The sequence below is a fragment of the Serinus canaria genome, chromosome W (genome assembly GCF_022539315.1).
Source record: "Serinus canaria isolate serCan28SL12 chromosome W, serCan2020, whole genome shotgun sequence".
Taxonomy (NCBI): Eukaryota; Metazoa; Chordata; class Aves; order Passeriformes; family Fringillidae; genus Serinus; species Serinus canaria.
Window position 1 is genome coordinate 9,273,739 of NC_066342.1, and position 12,370 is coordinate 9,286,108.

Below are 12,370 nucleotides of genomic sequence, written 5' to 3' on the forward strand. Positions count from 1 at the left end.
CATGATTTATAGAATGATAACAGCCCATTGTGAGATGCTCCGCCCAGGGGGGAGGAGCTAAGCATCCCCACCTGGATATAAGCTGGGGTTTTGGGACACAACAAGCAGTCTTTCCACTGGATTCCCAGAGGAATGGCTGCCTTTTCCACTGGATCTTCAGAGGAAGACTATACCGTTTCTACAGGATCACTGTTCCAACAGAACCACATCTACCACCCCAGGAGGACTGCAGCCACCAATCCAACTGGACTGCTACCAACACCCTGACCAACAGGGTGTCAGGTTGTATTCTGACTTTGTCAGTGGTTTTTCTTTTGTATTATTGCATGTATTTTGGTTTTCTTTTTCCCTTTTCCTAATAAATTGTATTTCTGACTTGGAGTCTCTCACTGGTTTTGCTTTCAAACCAGAACAGAAGTAGATATTAACTTTTCCCTTTGCTTTTGCATGTGCAAACTTTTGCTTGTTTTTTTTTTTTTTCCTTTGCTTTAGTAAACTGCCTTATCTCAACCTATGAGTTGTTTTCCATCTTATTCTCTCCCCGGTCCCACTGGGAAGGAGAGTGATAGAGCAGCTTAGTGGACAGCTGGCAGCCAGCCAAGCTCAAACCTCTACAATTTATCTGGTGGTGGGGAAGTCCCAAAGAAGTAGTGGGGGAAAATCCCTGGGAAAGTCCACAGAACACAAAATCTCTTGGGTTTATATTCACTCAGGTTCATGTGGAAATGCCCAGGTACCTCCCCTGGGACTGTTGCCAGATGATTTGCTTCTGGTGAGTTAATGCAATGCTTATTCTTCAAAAGCCACTGGCCTATGGAACCACACAATGATTATTCTGTAGGAAGAACTGGAAAGAAACCAGCCAAGCTGTGCCAACTTTTACCAGTTCACCAGGCAGTCAGGTATGACTTTCGGGTCACTGACTACCAGGGACCACCAAAGAGACCCCCAGGACAGAACACATGCGTAAAGTGGAGAAAACATATGTTATGATTTTGGGGAAACGTGTATCACATGTATGCCTAGTCCAGGAAAATCAATGAAAATGTATGTAAAACATAGTATATAATCAGGAATTTTTTGGGTACTCAGCATGCACAGTATTTTGGAGGCGATATCCCCTTGTGCGTCTGGCTGAATAAAGAATGCCTGCTTCTTAATGCTACATTAGTGTTAAGGAGTTTTTATTTTTACCAATTTTTAGTAACAATTTTGGTGACCCAGATGGGACTGATAGGAAAGATGGGTGCTAATGTCTTTACAAGCAACTGAGGGTCTTTAGGAGAGATAGGTGTTTATGCCTTTGAAATGGGTCTTAATGTCTCTACCAACCTCAAGCTGCAAGTTTGTTACAGAACCCCGACAGCTTGATTACAGTTTGAACTCCTGAACTTTAGAGTAATAGACAAATGTGTCTGTGCAAAGTCTAGTGCAGAACCCAGATAGTTTGAACTTCTGAACTCTGGGGGAATGTCACTGTTGAGTCAGAGATGACACAGTTGTATTAGAAGGCAAATGGTAAAAGCCTCAGTTATTTGATCCTCTCCCTTTTTTATACCCTAGTTGCTACAGGTGGACCCGATTGGTCATTTAATCAATGCATTTCACATGATTGGTTAATTAAGAAGATGCCCTCTTTATGAGGAAAACAGTTTGTTACAGAACACCACCTGTGGATTGTTTTCATTTCATTATCATTATTTCTCTCCAGCTTCCTAAAGCCTCCCAGACCAACTCATGGGAATGTTTAACTAGCTTTCTCTCTCTCTGACCAGTCTGTTACACCTACAGGGGAAAATGATAGGTTTAAGGGGAGAATGTGAGGTAGGCGTTTTGGGAGAGCTGTACTTTCCTAGTACCTCAGCCAAGAGGGAAAGAAGAGGGCAATATGCAGCCAGGAGTTTAGGATAGAAGTGTTGGGGAAGATAAAACAGGAAAGCCTTATAAATATGATTGTCTGGCAAAAGATTTTGAGAATATAGAAACTATAAGCGAGATTGAAATGAAAGCAAGCTTTGAGATACCTTAGTTACTGAACAACTGGAAAACAGTGGTGTGGCCGGACTGAAGGTAATCCCCTTTTGATGAAACAGTAACATCTGCTTGCAGACAGGTCCAAGGGTCAGAGCAGACCCTACTAGCTTAGCAGAAGGGATACAAAGAGTAATTTTTAGGGTTTAAAATGTAACACACTATGGTAATGTAATGATTCTTATAGGCTGTATGTAAATGCTATAGGATTTGTAACTTGTACTAGATTGGTTAGTGAGAATTAGAATATTCAACACAGAAGATTTATTGTATTGTAACGGGAACCTCGCTGTCTTACCCTTTTACTCCCTTACTCTCTTACCCTCTCATCCTCTCTATCCCTCTTTTCCCTCAGGCCTGCTCCGAGCTGCAGCTGGCAGCTCCCAGCAGGGCCCCTGCACCCACACCCTTTGCAATAAACCACAAGTTCCACGACCTGGCTTCAGAGATCTCTCATCTCCGTCTGTCCCGACCATCCTACCCCCCGATGCTCCTACATAAAAGGAAGCTATATCCTCTGAAACCTCAAGAGAGAAACCCCACGGGCATATGCCCCAGAGGACTCTCTCCCTTTATTCAAATAAAGTTGCAGGACTCATGTGTCTCCTTTATGAAGCCTGCCTTTTCATAGTGTGATTTTCCCCACAGGACCCACTCCTGAATTTCAATGGATCTGAGGGATTGTGGGACCTCCAGCTGACACTGAGGGATTCTTGGGAGAACCTGCAAATCCCAGACTGAAGGAAATTGGAGCAAGACCACTGGTAAGATAAAGGCATTCTTTACTTTAAAGGTGTTAACCTGCCCATTAGATGCCACAAAAGCTTCACTGGGTTGGGTTTAAAGATACTTATGGAGGGAACAGGGAAGGGTTAGAGTCCCTTCTAGGAGCTCCTAAATAGTAATTGGTTTGGAATACCACATGGTTTAAATGGGGAGTGGCTCATCTAGGGAAAGGGGGGATTCTGAAACAATCCCCCCCCAGGAGGCATATTAAAGCATTGGGGAAAATTGTGGGACAACCCCCTTACTCAGAAACAATTGGTTGAGTATTGTAATAATTGGTGGCTGAAGTATACATTGGCAATTTGAAAAGAAAGGGGATACTGGAAAAGGAAGTCTCCCCAGGCCGGGGAAAAGCAGACCGGAAACCTAAACCCAGCTCTTCAAACCATCAAACTTTAAGATGAAGAATTCCCCTGGAGAGGACCAGGGGAATCATCCTCAGCTGAGCCCCTGGTTACATTATTGCTGGGGAATTAAAAGGTAAACTTTTTTATTTGATAGAGGAGCAACTTATTCTGTATTGAATATGTGCAGAAGAAAGTTTAGCTTGGAACCTGTAAGCATTGTGGGTGTGACAGGGAGGAAAGAAAACAGGCCTGTTTTTACAACCATTGCCATTTAAATTTGGAAAATATTCGGGGACAAATCAATTTTTTAATATGCCTGAATGCCCAATCCCCTTGTTGGGGAAAATTGTATACTTAAATAATTTTCCTGGATGGGGAAATACAAATTCAAATACCTGAATCAAAAGCCATAGAGGTAGAAGAAATCCCAGAGGAGGCAGAGAATGCTGTAACCTTGTTGGTACGGGCAACTGAGATGCCTGGATGATCAAAGATGGTCAAACTGGTGAGAGTTACTCTCAAACCTGAAGCCAGACCTGTAAAGCAAAATCAGTATTCTATTAAGTGGGAGGCAAGGAAAAAGTTGGAGAAGCTTATAAATATTTTTTTAATATGGGTTATGGAAAGAGTGTGAATCAGAATATAACACACCAATAGTACCAGTTAAAAGAAAAATGGGGAATAGAGATTATTACAAGATTTAAGGGCCATTAATAAAATAGTACCTGATATTCATCTAGTAGTAGCTAATTGTTACATGGGGTTGTTGGTTGGAGACAGGGATGACACAAACTCTCAGAAATCCATTCAACAACAGCAATGGTTTATTATGGAAGCTTGCTTATATAGGGGGTTTGAAACTCCTGGGTTTAAACCACTGATTGGTCTGGTTTTAACACCGCCCAGCTCTTTGACCTGTGAGATGTCTGCAGCTTAGGACGGAACATGATTGGGTGAAGTCCCTGTTTGGGTTTGAATGTATCCTATCATTGTTCACCCAGGGACCGGTTTATGGAACCGGGCTGGGTTTCTTATTTATAGTCAAATTAATTGCCCAGCCACAGACCAGCCTTAACAATTCCCCTTTTCCTTTTTATTAAAAAATGCAAAATGTTCTCTGTTATCTTACCTGCAAGGGCTCTTTGAAGGTAGGATGACACAGACAGCATGAGTCTAATTTGAATGAGGCCTTGTACTGAATTTGACAGACCTAGCTTCCCCAGCTAGCGATGTGTTCTATGTACCACTGGAGTTGCAGCACTCACTTCCAGGAGCTGTTAGGCAAGATCACAATCCTTCAGGCTAACATGCCGCAGGTTAACTACTTATAGTTTCAAGTTACAACTTAACTCTAAAAACAAGAAACCACTTAACCCTTAGAACTGTTAGAAAAAACTCAACTACCAGTGTCACAATCCGCTAGTACAAGCGGGAGTCACGATGGTTTGTTTTACCGATCTCAGAGTGCAAAAAGCAACACAGAGGGGATTTCAGTATTAATCAAAACAAATGCACCTTTTACTGAGTGCCCACAGCAAATGTGATAGAAGGATTTAGAAAGGAGATAAAGGATATTGAGAGAGAGAGAGAAAGAAAAGAAAGGGTATAGCTACCAACGGAGAGACAAAATCCTTGTGGTCTGGCCAATGGATCCATCTTGTCTCATCAGGGAGAATCTCAAAGTCTTGGTTAACTCAGGGGTCTATTATAGTCCTCTGCTGAGGGGGAACAGGTAAAATACAATGGAAAATAAGTCTGTAGAGAACAAGTGCAGACAGTCCAGTTCAGGACCCATTGTTTCAGGACTGGTTTCTATGGGAAACCAGTCTTGGTCCAGCGAACACATCTGCAGACAACACTTGGCAGACATTCTGCTTCAGTCAGGCCAGTGCCCCTGTGTTAGAATTTTAAGGGTCTCAGTCCTTGGGAGGGGGCTTCAATTCTCCATCCTTGACAGTGGTCGTAAGGCAGATGAGGAATCTTCTGTGGGGGGATCAACAGAGTTACCTCAGAAAGTTCCTTTGGTCAAGAGATAGGGAAATTCATGGGCTATTGTGATGAGTGGGGATCATGAAGCAGGTGTAAGCATACAGAGCAAGCCACTAATTGCCAGTCCCCGCCTGAAGTAGTGTACTGTGGTGGCACAGCAAGCATACCTGCAAACAATCAGTTGGCGAGCATCAACCCTCAACCAGGCCAGAATTCCAGTCAGTCTTCAGGGTCTTAGTCTCTGTCCTTGCAACTGTCATGAAGAAAATGAGGGAAACTTTGGACTGTCTCTTACAACCAGACAAACAATTTGTAAACAGAAAAAACAGTTTGTAAACAAATAAAGTCCTTATATGAACTGTCACTTCAAGAGTCTCAGATTTCCATGAGGTAGGTAAAAAAGTTGTTTCAATCACTGTTCCACACACAGCTCCACCACGTCTGTTGAGGAGCTATCAGGGGGATGCTGCTTGTGACTCTGGGCAGGACATAGGGAAGGACAGACACATCTGGCAGGTACCCAATGAGTTCCGGTGTCTGTTGAAACATACGCCCATTCCATGGGCCTCCCCACCTACTGGTGATAAGGTCTCGCACCATTACCTTGGGTCTGGGCGACCGATCATCGCCGGATGATTGTAGTGATAGAAAGTGATTTAAAATGACTGGGTTCTGGGACTTTTCTAATACTCTCAAATGATTTCATGTATAGATAGCTTTAGCTACCCTGCTCTGTGGGGATTCACCACACATCCCTCCCTTTTGTTTTTCAAGTTTGCATTTTAAAGTGCCATGTGCTCTTTCTATGATGACTTGTCCTGTTGCTAATTTGGGAATACCAGTGTGGCATGACACACCCCAGAGCTGTAGGAAATGTCTTGTTTTCTGTGAAATGTAAGCAGGACCACTCTCTGTTTTGATGGTACGGGAGTGTCGTAGTTTGAGAGGAAGTGAGTTTTTTGAGATGCTGTAGTCAAACCAATAGGTGCTCAGATTTGAATACTGGTATCTGGTGTGGCCACTGAAGATATAGATACGCCTCTGAGAACACAGGGGGGTTAAAAGCTGAAAACTCCCAGGAAGAAGTCTCTTTTGAGTTCTGTCCGTGAAGGAGAGATCAGACCTCCCCTGCCTGGCTCTGAGCTGGGTGAGAGAGGGGAAGCCATGCAGCCGGAGGAGGTGGGCCGAGGCCTGGGACAGAGAAGAGAGGTGAAGGCCCCTGCAAGACAGAAGAGTAGAAGAACTCTGAGAGGCTTCGGGCAGCCCCCCGCCCCCCCCCCCCCTCCCCGCCAGGAGAGAGAGAGAAAGCTGGTGTCTGTGCCTCCTTGAAATTTGATAGCACAGCCGGCGTGAAGGAGGGGGGGGGGGTTGTGGTGAGGTGCCCGGCTGGGCAGCCGTGGGAGTTCTAGACAGGCAGAGCCTGAGACTTTTAACCCTTTTCTTAAGATGCTGAAAGCCTTGCAAATGCTGATTCTTCTTGGAATTGAATGAGAAGAGAAACAGAAATGAGATGAGAAGAAATGAGCCACGAGAAAAGCTGAAAAGAATATTAAGTGAGAAGAAGTGATGGAGTGGCCTTTGGCTGAACTTTTCTTGTATGGCTATAGACAGAACCATTTTTTCTGTGACACAGAGACTGCATTTAGGAGAGAAGCAATAGCTTAGAGTCAAGAGAGTGCAGTGATGTGATGTGAACAGAGACAATGGGTGAAAAAGGTAGTGGTAGTGCCCTCTGTCTTCAAAGAAGAAGAAGAAGATGATCTCTGTTCTCGAGATCCCTCGGCCCCAGGGGGTAAAATTTGGGGGAGACAGGTGTCCCAAAAGTGAGAGACTGTGCTCTTTTTGAAACTGGGCAAAGCACCCTTTAAAAAGGAAAACCCTAGAAGCAGCACTGGTCCATGCACAGTGGTGAGTGCACTGGGCATGGAAGGAAGATGTCACGATGGCAAAACGATCTCCGGGCGGTGCCACGTGTGACATAGAAACACATGAAGTTTCAACTGTGTGTCCTGGAGAAGCCTATAGTACAAGAGGGACTCTCTCCTTGATGAACTGAGAATTGATTATCTAAAGGGTAGTGCCGGACTGAGAGTTAGTGATCTGAGAGGTGAATGTATTAGAAATTTAGTTGAGAGAAGAAGAATGTTTTTGAAAAGTTTTCATCCTGTGTTCTGTGTGTTTCTTTTATAGTTGTAAGTTAATAAAGTTTTTCCCTTTTATTCCTAAGCTAGAACCTGCTTTGCTCTATTTCTGATCACATCTCACAGCAGACACCAGAGAAGAAGCATTTTCATGAAAGCACTAGAATTGCACCAAGCTCAAACCATGACGGGGGATACCTAAAGCAGCAAAGGTGGAGCACCAATGTGTGATGGCATCCCGACCTTTTTCTCCCGTGTGTACTGTAATCCTTATTGCTGATGAAAAAGTATCAACGGATAAATGTACATATTTTAGACATCTGAATTCAGGGATGTGTGTGGCATCAGTTTGCCAGACTTGCAAAGCACGCAGTCCACGAGGGTTTGCCCCCATCTGCAGTGGTGCAGTGTGGCCTTGGCAGTCAGCACAGGTGCTAACAATATTACGAGCCTTTGTGTTTGACAGCTGGAACTGCTGTTGTAAGTCCTGAACACCTTGGTGGAAGAAATCATGTGATGCCCTTTGCTTGTGCCAGCATATCTGGCAGCAGTGCTGTCCAGGCAGGGCCAGCTAGCTTATCTGCTTGAGCATTGCCCTCTGTGATGAAACCTGGTAAATTTGTGTGACTTCTGATGTGTAATGTATAATAGGGGCAAGTTCTGGCTTGGATGGTATGGCACAGAGTTTTTAGTAAGTCAGATAGTTTTATATTGTCAATTTCCTTTAGTGATGCACGATCTAATGTCTGTGTGATATCAGCAACATAGGCAGAATAAGTCACATCATTTAGAGGAATGTGGGGAAAACGTTGGAATGCCATAGCTACAGCCCGTAGCTCTACTAGTTGATCCACTCTTATGTCCCTCCAACATTTGCCACTCACCTTCCTCGTTCCATGTTACAATGGCCTTTCCTCTTTTCCCAGAGCCGTCAGTAAACACTGTAACACCTTCTAAGGGTGTTTGGCTATTTAGAGGTTTTAGAGATAGTGCAGTTTCCCCACTTCAGCAATCTATGGTTTGGTAAATGGCAAGCAATTTGTCCAGAAAACTTTTGCAAAGCTGTTTGCAAGGCTGTGCAATTAGCAAAACACCATTCAAACTGCTCTTGTGTCACAGGAATAATAATTTGTGAAGGATCTCTAGCATTCAATTGTAAACACCTGTGACAACATTTGATAATTAATTGTGCAATTAGCTCAAACACTGTGGGTGCTGTCTTTCTTGGTTGGTGAGGTAAAAATATGCACTCTAGAATGGGCAAAGGGTCAGACCAGTGTGTATTCCACTGTCCAATAGTACCAGTAGGATGAAAATTAACAATGAGAATAAATACAGTGATACACACCTCTGGGCATATCTGGTGGACTTGTCTGTTTGTGATAGCTTGCTCTACTATTTCCAGACCAGCTTTTGCCTCTGGGGTTAATTTTCTGGGGGAAGTTAACTCAGGATCACCTTTTGAGAGGTCAAATAAAGGTGCTAATTGTGAGTTGGTCAATCCTAGGTAAGGTCTGACCCAGTTGATGGTACCCAAAAATTTTGTGCATCCTTTAGTGTTTGGATTTTAGTTGAGAGTTGGATTGCTTGTCGCTTTATAGTCTGACCCATAATTTTGAGTCCAAGTGATAGTATAGGGATAAAATGTTTCTAAAATCATGGAATATTCAGGGGAGTTAGTAAAGGAAGGATAGGCCTGGTAAGCCCTAGGAAAATGTTAGGCTGCACCTCTATAATCATTTAATGACTATGATAAATGATATGATTGTTAGATGTGATGAGTGTTTGGTAATTGGATATAATTATTGTTTAATCGTAACAAGAATCACAAGAAACAATGTTGGGGGTGTTGATGAAAATTACAAAAATCCATGCTTGAATGAAATCAATGTATACAATAGAACAATATAAGTTTAATAATTAATATGTAGTTATATAATGATAGGGGTATAAAAGCATGTTCATCCTGAACCCATGTTGGTGTCAGATTTGGGTCTGTACCCCTGACACCCAGAGCTCTTCAATAAAAGCACCTGCATATAATCATTCTGTGATTATGTGTTCCTGAACGCTAACACAAGGTACTTCCAAAGTTGCTGCTTTACCTTTTCTGGTGCTACTTGCAGCCCGTATGTTTTTAATGCTTGCAACAGGCTTGGCCGAATCTGTGAGAGTTCCTTTTTTGTTTGGGTTGCTGACAAAATTTTGTCCATGTAATGATAACAGTATGCCCCTGGAAATTGTTCTGTCACTGATGAGAGTGCCTGTGCTACGTACTATTGACAGATTGTCAGACTGTTTTCCATGCCTTGGGGAAGGACTCTCCATTGATAACACTCAACTGGTGCCATGTTATTAATGGAAGGTACTGTAAAAGCAAACTTTGGGGTGTTGTCTGGGTGCAATGGAAGAGTGAAAAAAGAATCTTTCAGGTCCACAATCAGGATGTCCCAGGAGGGAGATATCATTGTAGGAGAAGGAATACCAGGCTGCAATGTGCCCATGCTGTCCATCACAGAGTTAATTTTTCTCAGGTCATGGAGTAACCTCCACTTACCAGATTTCTTTTTTATGACAAAAACCAGGGTGTTCCAAGGGCTCAGAGATGGTTCTATGTGTCCTTGAACCAGTTCTTCCTGTACCAAAGACTTAAGGACATGTAACTTCTCTTTTTCGAGGGGCCACTGTGGTACCCACACTGAACCATTTTAGAGCTAATGTGGGATAGTGTACACCCTCTAATACAGTGGCCCCTGTAAAAATCTGTCCCCACCCAGACTCCCCATGCAGACAAAACATCCCTCCCCCACAGGTTCAGTGGTGCAGCAGTGATGTAAGGCCAGACTGTAACTGTTTGGCCCTCAGGATTTTTGATCAACACAGGATTTCTGCTCAAGCAGCTCTGTGTGGTCCCTCCAAAGCTAGCAACAGCAGATCGCTCTGGTGTAGTATGCCACAATGAAGGCCCCATGTTGGTAGAGATGATAGTGGCGTCTGCCCCTGTGTCAATTATCCCACTGACCTTTATCTGCGAAGGCTTTGCTTTAGGCATTGTAATAATACAAACCATGTTAGGTCTTTGATCTTCTACGACCTCAGTCCAGTTCACCTGGGGCTGTCCTGTTGCTCTGAAGCCTTGGTCTCCTCACTCCTTAGAATCTGTTTTGGGGACAGAAGACTTAAAAGGGATAAGTTAAGTGATTCTGTTTTTTTCAGGGAGAGTCACGGGTGGAGTAGGGGTGGAAACCATTGCATGTATTTGTCCAGTAAAATCTGTGTCAACAACGCCAGGGTGCACAATGATACCTTGAATTGTGGCACTGGACCTTCCAATTAACAGTGCACTCAATCCTTTCCCAATAGGCCCCTGAGCCTCGAGATGGACCTTATGTACCTTTGAGGAGTTTATGGTTCTTGTGATTGAGGTAAAAACATCCATGACAGCTGATTCTCTTGTCCTTGCTGTGAGTTGGTCACACAGGTATGTACTGGGGGATGGGAAATTACTTGTGTCATCATGCATTTCCCTTTTGTGCTCGGTTTCCTGTTTCCCTGGTTCTTGAGAGATTAACCATTAGCATGAAATTTGGACCTGCATACCTTGGTCACATGTCCGATCTTGCCACATCGGTTGCAACTTTCATTTGCTCCCTTCTGTCCTTGAAACATCCCCTGTGGAAAGGACTTTTAGGGACAGTTTACATTCAGGTGGCCTTGTTATCCGCATTTGTAGCAATGAGGTGCTACCTTTATAGCAGCTCCTATGGACTCTGCTAACATGGTCATGTTATGAGAATTAGATCCAACCTTAGCACAGGCATTTATCAATTCATTTAGTGATGGATTTTCATTAGGGAGCAGTTCTATAACCTTTTGGCAGTCCTCATTGGCATCGTCCTTTACTTATTGTAAAATTAGTTATTTCTGACCCTAACATTAACAATTTGTTTTTCCATAGCATCTTGTAATCTCTCTATATACGGTTCTTCAACTCCTTGTCCGATTTTGGAATATGTTTGGGTCGGGTTTGCCATGTTAGTTACTTTAAACAGTACCTGCAGTCCCAATTCCTTCAGCTGTGCTAGTATTAATGGATGTAGCCTGGCCTGGAGTCTTGGATCTCCTGCTGGCTGTAGACCTAGAAGTTGAAGGACCCCTGCCTCATAACATGGGTCCTCTCACAGAACCTTTAGATTTTTTAACTCCTGTTTATTAGCACTGCTTTTCCATGCAGATTTGAACACCATATATTGAACTGTTGTAAACATTAATTTTGCTAGTTGCATTATATCAAAGGGAGTTACTTTCTCAGTGGTTAGGAATCGTAGCATATTAGCAACGGCAGTAGAACCTAAACTGTGTTTGGCCACATGCTGATGCGGTTTGGAGAGAACTGGCCATTGAAAAGGAGTATACTTGTCAGAAGTTGTTCTGTTGCCTCTTATTACTGGATAAACTCCCAGTGTCCCATCCTCAGGCTCCCAGCCCCCCCGACATGGGCACATCAATGAGTTCTGCCCCCTCGTAGTCCCCAGTCACGATAGCTGCAAGCCTTACCTTTTGCCAGACACTCACAGAATCAGGCTGGGCTGTTGGCAACAAAGTGACTGCGGTGTTATTGCGGTGTTCTGCAGGGGGACAATGGCTCTGCCTTTCTCTGCTGGTATCCCTCGTGTCCCTTGTCAGTACATAGTCCAAGGAAAATTTCAACTCTGGCAGGGGCAGAGTGCTTAGGACAGGGAAGCTGCTTCCAGGTATTACGTCTCCAGGAACTCCTGGTGATGCATTTCCTGGACCTGCGCACAGAGGCTGGGTCAGAGGTGCAGCCACGCCCCCTGGAGGCTGGGTCACGTGTCTGAGTTGCGCAATCTAGCGTGATGCCTGCATGGCCACCAGCAGCCCTGCAGCACGTGGAATGTGTGGGCTCCCTCCGTTTGCTGGATTTTTGCCACTTTCTGGGGCTATGCCACTGGCCAGGGCACTGCCTGCACACACCAAGATGACAGCACTGCGTGGGCTCTCGCCACTCACCGGGATTTGGCTGTCCCTCTCTGCCTCACGTCTGGGTTGTTACAT

The 12,370-nt window shown here is 44.1% G+C and overlaps 1 long non-coding RNA gene across 8 annotated transcripts; it reads right to left on the reverse strand.

The window, feature by feature from the left end:
• Window positions 1–221: 221 nt before the first annotated feature.
• LOC115485368 (uncharacterized) lies at window positions 222–12,057 on the reverse strand. Of its 8 annotated transcripts, none has more exons than XR_007780348.1 (6): window positions 11,852–12,057; window positions 10,362–10,453; window positions 5,321–5,406; window positions 4,294–5,147; window positions 3,560–3,700; window positions 222–2,137 (listed from the first exon to the last, which is right to left on the reverse strand). It is a non-coding gene; the product is annotated as an uncharacterized LOC115485368 (long non-coding RNA). The 8 variants fall into 8 exon arrangements; XR_007780346.1 differs by having other exon boundaries at window positions 9,852–10,453; XR_007780347.1 differs by having other exon boundaries at window positions 9,852–10,472.
• Between the last annotated feature and the right edge of the window lie 313 nt (window positions 12,058–12,370).